The sequence below is a fragment of the Mobula birostris genome, chromosome 10, assembly GCF_030028105.1.
Source record: "Mobula birostris isolate sMobBir1 chromosome 10, sMobBir1.hap1, whole genome shotgun sequence".
In the NCBI taxonomy this organism is placed as follows: Eukaryota; Metazoa; Chordata; class Chondrichthyes; order Myliobatiformes; family Myliobatidae; genus Mobula; species Mobula birostris.
This window is the reverse complement of record NC_092379.1, coordinates 147,108,551-147,121,808: the sequence shown is the minus strand read 5'-3', so window position 1 is coordinate 147,121,808 and position 13,258 is coordinate 147,108,551.

Below are 13,258 nucleotides of genomic sequence, written 5' to 3'. Positions count from 1 at the left end.
TGGGGTCTGAAGCAGACTGTGGGGAGAGAGTGCGACAGTGGGATTAGTGTGGGGACTGACAGAGACTGTGGGGAGAGAGTGGGACAGTGGGATTAGTGTGGGGTTTGACACAGACTGTGGGAAAGAGTGGGAGAGTGGGATCAGTGTGGGGTCTGACACAGACTGTGGGGTGAGAGTGGGACAGTGGGATTAGTGTGGGGTCTGACACAGGACTGTGGGGAGAGAGTGGGATTGTGGGATTAGTTTGTGGTCTGACACAGACTATGGGAGAGAGAGGGACAGTGGGATTTGTGTGGGGTCTGACACAGACTGTGGGAGAAAGTGGGTCAGTGGGATTAGTGTGGGGTCTGACACAGACTGTGGGGAGTGATTGGGACAGGGGGATTAGTGTGGGGTCTGACACAGACTGTGGCAGGGAGTGGTACAATGGGATTAGTGTGGGGTCTGACACAGACTGTGGGGAGAGAGTGGGACAGTGGGATTAGTATGGGCTCTGACACAGACTGTGGGGAGAGAGTCGGTCAATCGGATTCGTGTGGGTTCTGACACAGACAGTGGGGAGAGAGTGGAACAGTGCGATTAGTGTGTGGTCTGACACAGACTGTGGGGAGAGAGTGGGGCAGTGGGATTAGTGTGGGGTCTGACACAGACTGTAGGAGAGAGTGGGACAGTGGGATTAGTGTCTGGTCTGACAGACTGTGGGGAGAGAGTGGGACAGTGGAATTAGTGTGTGGTCTTACACAGACAGTGGGGGGAGAGTGGGACAGTAGGATTAGTGTGGGGTCTGAAGCAGACTGTGGGGAGAGAGTGGAACAGTGCGATTAGTGTGTGGTCTGACACAGACTGTGGGGAGAGAGTGGGGCAGTGGGATTAGTGTGGGTTCTGAAACAGACTGAGAGTAGGACAATGGGATTAGTGCGTGGTCTGACAGACTGTGGGAGAGAGTGGGACAGTGGGATTAGTGTGGGGTCTGACACAGACTGTGGGAGAGAGTGCGAGAGTGGGATTAGTGTGGGGTCTGAAACAGACTGTGAGGTGAGAGTGGTACAGTGGGATTAGTGTGGGGTCTGACACAGGACTGTGGGGAGAGAGTGGGATTGTGGGATTAGTTTGTGGTCTGACACAGACTATGGGAGAGAGTGGGGCAGTGGGATTAGTGTGGGTTCTGACACAGACTGTGGGGAGAGAGTGGGGCAGTGGGATTAGTGTGGGTTCTGACACAGACTGTGGGAGAGAGTGGGACAGTGGGATTAGTGTGGGGACTGACACAGACTGTGGGGAGAGAGTGGGACAGTCGGATTAGTGTGGGTTTTGACACAGACTGTGGGGAGAGAGTGGGACAGTGGGATTAGTGTGGGTTCTGAAACAGACTGGCAGAGAGTGGGACAGTGGGATTAGTGTGTGGTCTAACAGACTGTGGGGAGAGAGTGGGACAGTGGGATTAGTGTGTGGTCTGACACAGTCTGTGCAGAGAGAGTGGGACAGTGGGAGTAGTGTGGGGAATCATACATGACTGTGGGGTCAGTGGGATCAGTGTGGGGTCTGACACAGACTGTGGGGAGAGAGCGGGTCAGTGGGATTAGTCTGGGGTCTGACACAGACTGTGGGGAGAGAGTGGGACAGTGGGATTAGTGTGGGGTCTGACACAGACTGTGGGGAGAGAGTGGGACAGTGGGATTAGTGTGGGGTCTGACACAGACTATGGGAGAGAGTGGGACAGTGGGATTTGTGTGGGGTCTGACACAGACTTTGGAAGAGAGTGGGTCAGCGGCATTATTGTGCGGTCTGACACAGACTGTGGATAGAGAGTGGGGCAGTGGGATTAGTGTGGGGTCTGACACAGACTGTGGGAGAAAGCAGGACAGTGGGATTAGTGTGCGTTCTGACAGACTGTGGGGAGATAGTGCGACAGTGGGATCAGTCTGGGGTCTGACACAGACTGTGGGGAGAGAGTGGGACAGTGCGATTAGTGCGGGATTGACACAGACTATGGGGAGATAGTGGGACAGTGGGATTAGTGTGGGATTGACACAGACTATGGGGAGAGAGTGGGACAGTGGGATTAGTGTGGGGTCTGTCACAGACTGTGGAGAGAGTGGGACAGTGGTATTAGTGTGGGGTCTGACACAGTCTGTGCAGAGAGAGTGGGACAGTGGGATTAGTGTGGGGAATCATACAGGGCTGTGGGGTCAGTGGGGATCAGTGTGGGGTTTGACACAGACTGTGGGGAGAGCGCGGGTCAGTGGGATTAGTCTGGGGACTGACACAGACTGTGGGGAGAGAATGGGACAGTGGGATTAGTGTGGGGTCTGACACAGACTGTGGGAGAAAGTGGGACGGTAGGATTAGTGTGGGGTCTGACACAGACTGTGGGAGAAAGTGGGACGGAAGGATTAGTGTGGGGTCTGACACAGACTGTGGGAAAGAGTGGGACAGTGGGATTAGTGTGGGTTCTGACACAGACTGTGGGAGAGAGTGGGACAGTGGGATTAGTGTGGGGTCTGACACAGACTGTGGGAGAGAGTGGGAGAGTTGGATCAGTGTGGGGTCTGACACAGACCGTGAGGTGAGAGTGGGATAGTGGGATTAGTGTGGGGTCTGACACAGGACTGTGGGGAGAGAGTGGGATTGTGGGATTAGTTTGTGGTCTGACACAGACTATAGGAGAGAGAGGGACAGTGGGATTTGTGTGGGGTCTGACACAGACTGTGGGAGAAAGTGGGTCAGTGGGATTAGTGTGGTGTCTGTCACAGACTGTGGGGAGTGAGTGTGACAGGTGGATTAGTGTGGGGTCTGACACAGACTGTGGCAGAGAGTGATACAATGGGATTAGTGTGGGGTCTGACACAGACTGTGGGGAGAGAGTGGGACACTGTGTTGAGTGTGGGTTCTGAAACAGACTGGGAGAGAGTGGGACAGTGGTATTAGTGTGTGGTCTGACACAGACTGTGGGGAGAGAGTGGGACAGTGGTATTAGTATGGGGTCTGACACAGACTGTGGGGAGAGAGTCAGACAATTGGATTCGTGTGGGTTCTGACACAGACAGTGGGGAGAGAGTGGAACAGTGGGATTAGTGTGTGGACTGACAGACTGTGGGGAGAGAGTGGGACAGTGGGATTAGTGTGGGGTCTGACACAGACTGTGGGGAGAGAGTGGGGCAGTGGGATTAGTGTGGGGTCTGACACAGACTGTAGGAGACAGTGGGACACTGGGATTAGTGTCTGGTCTGACAGACTGTGGGGAGAGATTGGGACAGTAGAATTAGTGTGTGGTCTTACACAGACAGTGGGGGGAGAGTGGGACACTAGGATTAGTGTGGGGTCTGAAGCAGACTGTGGGGAGAGAGTGGGACACTGGGTTGAGTGTGGGGTCTGACACAGACTGTGGGGAGAGAGTGGGCCAGTGGGATTAGTGTGGGGACTGACACAGACTGTGTGGAGAGAATGGGACAGTGGGATTAGTCTGGGGCCTGACACAGACTGTGGGGAGAGAGTGGGACAGTGCGATCAGTGCGGGATTGACACAGACTATGGGGAGATAGTGGGACAGTGGGATTAGTGTGGGATTGACACAGACCGTGGGGAGAGAGTGGGACAGTGGGATTAGTGTGGGGTCTGTCACAGACTGTGGGAGAGAGTGGGTCAGTGGTATTAGTGTGGGGTCTGACATAGTCTGTGCAGAGAGAGTGGGACAGTGGGATTAGTGTGGGGAATCATACAGGACTGTGGGGTCAGTGGGGATCAGTGTGGGGTTTGACACAGACTGTGGGGAGAGAGCGGGTCAGTGGGATTAGTCTGGGGTCTGACACAGACTGTGGGGAGAGAATGGGACAGTGGGATTAGTGTGGGGTCTGACACAGACTGTGGTAGAAAGTGGGACGGTAGGATTAGTGTGGGGTCTGACACAGACTGTGGGAGAAAGTGGGACGGTAGGATTAGTGTGGGGTCTGACACAGACTGTGGGAAAGAGTGGGACAGTGAGATTAGTGTGGGGACTGACACAGACTGTGGGGAGAGAGTGGGACAGTGGAATTAGTGTGTGGTCTGACAGTGTGGGGGGAGATTGGGACAGTGGGATTAGTGTGGGGTCTGACACAGACTGTGGGGAGAGAGTGGGACAGTGGGATTAGTGTGGGCAATCATACAGGACTGTGGGGAGAGAGTGGGACAGTGGGATTAGTGTGGGTTCTGACACAGACTGTGGGAGAGAGTGGGACAGTGGGATTAGTGTGGGGTCTAACACAGACTGTGGGAGAGAGTGGGAGAGTGGGATCAGTGTGGGGTCTGACACAGACCGTGAGGTGAGAGTGGGATAGTGGGATTAGTGTGGGGTCTGACACAGGACTGTGGGGAGAGAGTGGGATTGTGGGATTAGTTTGTGGTCTGACACAGACTATGGGAGAGAGAGGGACAGTGGGATTTGTGTGGGGTCTGACACAGACTGTGGGAGAAAGTGGGTCAGTGGGATTAGTGTGGTGTCTGACACAGACTGTGGGGAGTGAGTGGGACAGGGGGATTAGTGTGGGGTCTGACACAGACTGTGGCAGAGAGTGGTACAATGGGATTAGTGTGGGGTCTGACACAGACTGTGGGGAGAGAGTGGGACACTGTGTTGAGTGTGGGTTCTGAAACAGACTGGGAGAGAGTGGGACAGTGGTATTAGTGTGTGGTCTGACACAGACTGTGGGGAGAGAGTGGGACAGTGGGATTAGTATGGGGTCTGACACAGACTGTGGGGAGAGAGTCAGACAATCGGATTTGTGTGGGTTCTGACACAGACAGTGGGGAGAGAGTGGAACAGTGGGATTAGTGTGGGGTCTGTCACAGACTGTGGGAGAGAGTGGGTCAGTGGTATTAGTGTGGGGTCTGACATAGTTTGTGCAGAGACAGTGGGACAGTGGGATTAGTGTGGGGAATCATACAGGACTGTGGGGTCAGTGGGGATCAGTGTGGGGTTTGACACAGACTGTGGGGAGAGAGCGGGTCAGTGGGATTAGTCTGGGATCTGACACAGACTGTGGGGAGAGAATGGGACAGTGGAATTAGTGTGGGGTCTGACACAGACTGTGGGAGAAAGTGGGACGGTAGGATTAGTGTGGGGTCTGACACAGACTGTGGGAGAAAGTGGGACGGTAGGATTAGTGTGGGGTCTGAGACAGACTGTGGGAAAGAGTGGGACAGTGAGATTAGTGTGGGGAGTGACACAGACTGTGGGGAGAGAGTGGGACAGTGGAATTAGTGTGTGGTCTGACAGACTGTGGGGGGAGATTGGGACAGTGGGATTAGTGTGGGGTCTGACACAGACTGTGGGGAGAGAGTGGGACAGTGGGATTAGTGTGGGGTCTGACACAGACTGTGGGGAGAGAGTGGGACAGTGGGATTAGTGTGGGTTCTGACACAGACTGTGGGAGAGAGTGGGACAGTGGGATTAGTGTGGGGTCTGACACAGACTGTGGGAGAGAGTGGGAGAGTGGGATCAGTGTGGGGTCTGACACAGACCGTGAGGTGAGAGTGGGATAGTGGGATTAGTGTGGGGTCTGACACAGGACTGTGGGGAGAGAGTGGGATTGTGGGATTAGTTTGTGGTCTGACACAGACTATGGGAGAGAGAGGGACAGTGGGATTTGTGTGGGGTCTGACACAGACTGTGGGAGAAAGTGGGTCAGTGGGATTAGTGTGGTGTCTGACACAGACTGTGGGGAGTGAGTGGGACAGGGGGATTAGTGTGGGGTCTGACACAGACTGTGGCAGAGAGTGGTACAATGGGATTAGTGTGGGGTCTGACACAGACTGTGGGGAGAGAGTGGGACACTGTGTTGAGTGTGGGTTCTGAAACAGACTGGGAGAGAGTGGGACAGTGGTATTAGTGTGTGGTCTGACACAGACTGTGGGGAGAGAGTCAGACAATCGGATTCGTGTGGGTTCTGACAGAGACAGTGGGGAGAGAGTGGAACAGTGGGATTCGTGTGGGTTCTGACACAGTGGGGAGAGAGTGGAACAGTGCGATTAGTGTGTGGTCTGACACAGACTGTGGGGAGAGAGTGGGGCAGTGGGATTAGTGTGGGGTCTGACACAGACTGTAGGAGAGAGTTGAACAGTGGGATTAGTGTCTGGTCTGACAGACTGTGGGGAGAGATTGTGACAGTGGAATTAGTGTGTGGTCTGACGCAGACTGTGCAGAGAGAGTGGGACAGTGGGATTAGTGCGGGATTGACACAGACTATGGGGAGATAGTGGGACAGTGGGATTAGTGTGGGATTGACACAGACTGTGGGGAGAGAGTGGGACAGTGGGATTAGTGTGGGGTCTGTCACAGACTGTGGGAGAGAGTGGGTCAGTGGTATTAGTGTGGGGTCTGACACAGACTGTGCAGAGAGAGTGGGACAGTGGGATTAGTGTGGGGAATCATACAGGACTGTGGGGAGGGAGTGGGTCAGTGGGATCAGTGTGGGGTCTGACACAGACTGTGGGGAGAGAGCGGGTCAGTGGGATTAGTCTGGGGTCTGACACAGACTGTGGGGAGAGAGTGGGACAGTAGGATTAGTGTGGGGTCTGACACAGACTGTGGGGAGTGAGTGGGACAGTGGGATTATTGTGGGGTCTGACACAGACTGTGGGGAGAGAGTGGGACAGTGGGATTAGTGTGGGGATTGACACAGACTGTGGGGAGAGAGTGGGGCAGTGGGATTAGTGTGGGGTCTGACAGACTGTGGGGAGAGAGTGGGATAGTGGGATTAGTGTGGGTTCTGAAAAAGACTGGAAGAGAGTGGGACAGTGGGATTAGTGTGTGGTCTGACAGATTGTGGGGAGAGAGTGGGACAGTGGGATTAGTGCGGGATTGACACAGACTATGGGGAGATAGTGGGACAGTGGGATTATTGTGGAATTGACACAGACTGTGGGGAGAGAGTGGGACAGTGGGATTAGTGTGGGGTCTTACACAGGACTGTGGGAGAGAGTGGGTCAGTGGCATTATTGTGCGGTCTGACACAAACTGTGGGGATAGAGTGGGGCAGTGGGATTAGTATGGGGTCTGACAAAGACTGTGGGGAGTGAGGAGGACAGTGGGATTAGTGTGGGGTCTGACACAGTCTGGGGAAAGAGTGGGACACTGGGATTAGTGTGGGTTCTGACACAGACTGTGGGGAGACAGTGGTACAATGGGATTAGTGTGGGGTCTGACACAGACTGTGGGGAGAGAATGGGGTAGTGAGAATAGTGTGGGGTCTGACACAGACTGTGGGAGAGGGTGCGTCAATGGGATTAGTGTGGGTTTCTGACACAGACTGTGGGGAGAGAATGGGGCAGTGGGATTAGTGTGTGGTCTGACCCACACTGTGGGGAGTGAGTGGGACAGTGGGATTAGTGTGGGGTCTGACACAGACTGGGGATAGAGTGGGACGCTGGGATTCGTGTGGAGTCTGACACAGACTGTGGGGAGGGAGTGGGACAGTGGGATTAGTGTGGGGTCTGACATGACTGTGGGGAGAGAGTGGGACAGTGGGATTAGTATGGGCTCTGACACAGACTGTGGGGAGAGAGTTGGTCAATCGGATTCGTGTGGGTTCTGACACAGACAGTGGGGAGAGAGTGGAACAGTGCGATTAGTGTGTGGTCTGACACAGACTGTGGGGAGAGAGTGGGGCAGTGGGATTAGTGTGGGGTCTGACACAGACTGTAGGAGAGAGTGGGACAGTGGGATTAGTGTCTGGTCTGACAGACTGTGGGGAGAGATTGTGACAGTGGAATTAGTGTGTGGTCTTACACAGACAGTGGGGGGAGAGTGGGACACTGGGTTGAGTGTGGGGTCTGACACAGACTGTGTGGAGAGAGTGGGCCAGTGGGATTAGTGTGGGGTCTGACACAAACTGTTGGGAGAGAGTGGTACAGTGGTATTAGTGTGGGTTCTGAAACAGACTGGGAGAGAGTGGGACAGTAGGATTAGTGTGTGGTCTGACAGACTGTGGGAGAGAGTGGGACAGTGGTATTAGTGTGTGGTCTGACACAGACTGTGGGGAGAGAGTGGGACAGTGGGATTAGTATGGGCTCTGACACAGACTGTGGGGAGAGAGTCGGTCAATCGGATTCGTGTGGGTTCTGACACAGACAGTGGGGAGAGAGTGGAACAGTGCGATTAGTGTGTGGTCTGACACAGACTGTGGGGAGAGAGTGGGACAGTGGGATTAGTGTCTGGTCTGACAGACTGTGGGGAGAGAGTCGGTCAATCGGATTCGTGTGGGTTCTGACACAGACAGTGGGGAGAGAGTGGAACAGTGCGATTAGTGTGTGGTCTGACACAGACTGTGGGGAGAGAGTGGGACAGTGGGATTAGTGTCTGGTCTGACAGACTGTGGGGAGAGATTGTGACAGTGGAATTAGTGTGTGGTCTTACACAGACAGTGGGGGGAGAGTGGGACAGTAGGATTAGTGTGGGGTCTGAAGCAGAGTGTGGGGAGAGAGTGGGCCAGTGGGATTAGTGTGGGGACTGACATAGACTGTGCGAAAGAGTGCATCAGTGGGATCAGTGTGGGGTCTGACGCAGACTGTGTGGAGAGAGTGGGACAGTGGGATTAGTGTGGGGTTTGACACAGACTGTGGGAGAGAGTGCGAGAGTGGGATTAGTGTGGGGTCTGAAACAGACTGTGAGGTGAGAGTGGTACATTGGGATTAGTGTGGGGTCTGACACAGGACTGTGGGGAGAGAGTGGGATTGTGGGATTAGTTTGTGGTCTGACACAGACTATGGGAGAGAGTGGGACAGTGGCATTATTGTGGGGTCTGACACAGACTGTGGGGAGAGAGTGGGACAGCGGGATTAGTGTGGGGACTGACACAGACTGTCGGGAGAGAGTGGGACAGTGGGATTAGTGTGGGTTTTGACACAGACTGTGGGGAGAGAGTGGGACAGTGGGATTAGTGTGGGTTCTGAAACAGACTGGCAGAGAGTGGGACAGTGGGATTGGTGTGTGGTCTGACAGACTGTGGGGAGAGAGTGGAACAGTGGGATTAGTGTGTGGTCTGACACAGTCTGTGCAGAGAGAGTGGGACAGTGGGATTAGTGTGTGGTCTGACCCACACTGTGGGGAGTGAGTGGGACAGTGGGATTAGTGTGGGGTCTGACACAGACTGGGGATAGAGTGGGACGCTGGGATTCGTGTGGAGTCTGACACAGACTGTGGGGAGGGAGTGGGACAGTGGGATTAGTGTGGGGTCTGACATGACTGTGGGGAGAGAGTGGGACAGTGGGATTAGTATGGGCTCTGACACAGACTGTGGGGAGAGAGTCGGTCAATCGGATTCGTGTGGGTTCTGACACAGACAGTGGGGAGAGAGTGGAACAGTGCGATTAGTGTGTGGTCTGACACAGACTGTGGGGAGAGAGTGGGGCAGTGGGATTAGTGTGGGGTCTGACACAGACTGTAGGAGAGAGTGGGACAGTGGGATTAGTGTCTGGTCTGACAGACTGTGGGGAGGGATTGTGACAGTGGAATTAGTGTGTGGTCTTACACAGACAGTGGGGGGAGAGTGGGACACTGGGTTGAGTGTGGGGTCTGACACAGACTGTGTGGAGAGAGTGGGCCAGTGGGATTAGTGTGGGGTCTGACACAAACTGTGGGGAGAGAGTGGTACAGTGGTATTAGTGTGGGTTCTGAAACAGACTGGGAGAGAGTGGGACAGTAGGATTAGTGTGTGGTCTGACAGACTGTGGGAGAGAGTGGGACAGTGGTATTAGTGTGTGGTCTGACACAGACTGTGGGGAGAGAGTGGGACAGTGGGATTAGTATGGGCTCTGACACAGACTGTGGGGAGAGAGTCGGTCAATCGGATTCGTGTGGGTTCTGACACAGACAGTGGGGAGAGAGTGGAACAGTGCGATTAGTGTGTGGTCTGACACAGACTGTGGGGAGAGAGTGGGACAGTGGGATTAGTGTCTGGTCTGACAGACTGTGGGGAGAGATTGTGACAGTGGAATTAGTGTGTGGTCTTACACAGACAGTGGGGGGAGAGTGGGACAGTAGGATTAGTGTGGGGTCTGAAGCAGAGTGTGGGGAGAGAGTGGGCCAGTGGGATTAGTGTGGGGACTGACATGGACTGTGCGAAAGAGTGCATCAGTGGGATCAGTGTGGGGTCTGACGCAGACTGTGTGGAGAGAGTGGGACAGTGGGATTAGTGTGGGGTTTGACACAGACTGTGGGAGAGAGTGCGAGAGTGGGATTAGTGTGGGGTCTGAAACAGACTGTGAGGTGAGAGTGGTACATTGGGATTAGTGTGGGGTCTGACACAGGACTGTGGGGAGAGAGTGGGATTGTGGGATTAGTTTGTGGTCTGACACAGACTATGGGAGAGAGTGGGACAGTGGCATTATTGTGGGGTCTGACACAGACTGTGGGGAGAGAGTGGGGCAGTGGGATTAGTGTGGGTTCTGACACAGACTGTGGGAGAGAGTGGGACAGCGGGATTAGTGTGGGGACTGACACAGACTGTCGGGAGAGAGTGGGACAGTGGGATTAGTGTGGGTTTTGACACAGACTGTGGGGAGAGAGTGGGACAGTGGGATTAGTGTGGGTTCTGAAACAGACTGGCAGAGAGTGGGACAGTGGGATTGGTGTGTGGTCTGACAGACTGTGGGGAGAGAGTGGAACAGTGGGATTAGTGTGTGGCCTGACACAGTCTGTGCAGAGAGAGTGGGACAGTGGGATTAGTGTGGGGAATCATACATGACTGTGGGGTCAGTGGGATCAGTGTGGGGTCTGACACAGACTGTGGGGAGAGAGCGGGTCAGTGGGATTAGTCTGGGTCTGACACAGACTGTGGGGAGAGAGTGGGACAGTGGGATTAGTGTGGGGTCTGACACAGACTGTGGGGAGAGAGTGGGACAGTGGGATTAGTGTGGGGTCTGACACAGACTGTGGGGAGAGAGTGGGACAGTGGGATTAGTGTGGGGTCTGACACAGACTATGGGAGAGAGTGGGACAGTGGGATTTGTGTGGGGTCTGACACAGACTTTGGAAGAGAGTGGGTCAGCGGCATTATTGTGCGGTCTGACACAGACTGTGGATAGAGAGTGGGGCAGTGGGATTAGTGTGGGGTCTGACACAGACTGTGGGAGAAAGCAGGACAGTGGGATTAGTGTGCGTTCTGACAGACTGTGGGGAGATAGTGCGACAGTGGGATTAGTCTGGGGTCTGACACAGACTGTGGGGAGAGAGTGGGACAGTGCGATTAGTGCGGGATTGACACAGACTATGGGGAGATAGTGGGACAGTGGGTTTAGTGTGGGATTGACACAGACTGTGGGGAGAGAGTGGGACAGTGGGATTAGTGTGGGGTCTGTCACAGACTGTGGGAGAGAGTGGGTCAGTGGTATTAGTGTGGGGTCTGACATAGTCTGTGCAGAGAGAGTGGGACAGTGGGATTAGTGTGGGGAATCATACAGGACTGTGGGGTCAGTGGGGATCAGTGTGGGGTTTGACACAGACTGTGGGGAGAGAGCGGGTCAGTGGGATTAGTCTGGGGTCTGACACAGACTGTGAGGAGAGAATGGGACAGTGGGATTAGTGTGGGGTCTGACACAGACTGTGGGAGAAAGTGGGACGGTAGGATTACTGTGGGGTCTGACACAGACTGTGGGAAAGAGTGGGACAGTGAGATTAGTGTGGGGACTGACACAGACTGTGGGGAGAGAGTGGGACAGTGGAATTAGTGTGTGGTCTGACAGTGTGGGGGGAGATTGGGACAGTGGGATTAGTGTGGGGTCTGACACAGACTGTGGGGAGAGAGTGGGACAGTGGGATTAGTGTGGGCAATCATACAGGACTGTGGGGAGAGAGTGGGACAGTGGGATTAGTGTGGGTTCTGACACAGACTGTGGGAGAGAGTGGGACAGTGGGATTAGTGTGGGGTCTGACACAGACCGTGAGGTGAGAGTGGGATAGTGGGATTAGTGTGGGGTCTGACACAGGACTGTGGGGAGAGAGTGGGATTGTGGGATTAGTTTGTGGTCTGACACAGACTATGGGAGAGAGAGGGACAGTGGGATTTGTGTGGGGTCTGACACAGACTGTGGAGAAAGTGGGTCAGTGGGATTAGTGTGGTGTCTGACACAGACTGTGGGGAGTGAGTGGGACAGGGGGATTAGTGTGGGGTCTGACACAGACTGTGGCAGAGAGTGGTACAATGGGATTAGTGTGGGGTCTGACACAGACTGTGGGGAGAGAGTGGGACACTGTGTTGAGTGTGGGTTCTGAAACAGACTGGGAGAGAGTGGGACAGTGGTATTAGTGTGTGGTCTGACACAGACTGTGGGGAGAGAGTGGGACAGTGGGATTAGTATGGGGTCTGACACAGACTGTGGGGAGAGAGTCAGACAATCGGATTCGTGTGGGTTCTGACACAGACAGTGGGGAGAGAGTGGAACAGTGGGATTAGTGTGGGGTCTGTCACAGACTGTGGGAGAGAGTGGGTCAGTGGTATTAGTGTGGGGTCTGACATAGTCTGTGCAGAGACAGTGGGACAGTGGGATTAGTGTGGGGAATCATACAGGACTGTGGGGTCAGTGGGGATCAGTATGGGCTCTGACACAGACTGTGGGGAGAGAGTCGGTCAATCGGATTCGTGTGGGTTCTGACACAGACAGTGGGGAGAGAGTGGAACAGTGCGATTAGTGTGTGGTCTGACACAGACTGTGGGGAGAGAGTGGGGCAGTGGGATTAGTGTGGGGTCTGACACAGACTGTAGGAGAGAGTGGGACAGTGGGATTAGTGTCTGGTCTGACAGACTGTGGGGAGAGATTGTGACAGTGGAATTAGTGTGTGGTCTTACACAGACAGTGGGGGGAGAGTGGGACAGTAGGATTAGTGTGGGGTCTCAAGCAGACTGTGGGGAGAGAGTGGGCCAGTGGGATTAGTCTGGGGACTGACATAGACTGTGCGAAAGAGTGCATCAGTGGGATCAGTGTGGGGTCTGACGCAGACTGTGTGGAGAGAGTGGGACAGTGGGATTAGTGTGGGGTTTGACACAGACTGTGGGAGAGAGTGCGAGAGTGGGATTAGTTTGTGGTCTGACACAGACTGTGGGAGAGAGTGGGACAGCGGGATTAGTGTGGGGACTGACACAGACTGTCGGGAGAGAGTGGGACAGTGGGATTAGTGTGGGTTTTGACACAGACTGTGGGGAGAGAGTGGGACAGTGGGATTAGTGTGGGTTCTGAAACAGACTGGCAGAGAGTGGGACAGTGGGATTGGTGTGTGGTCTGACAG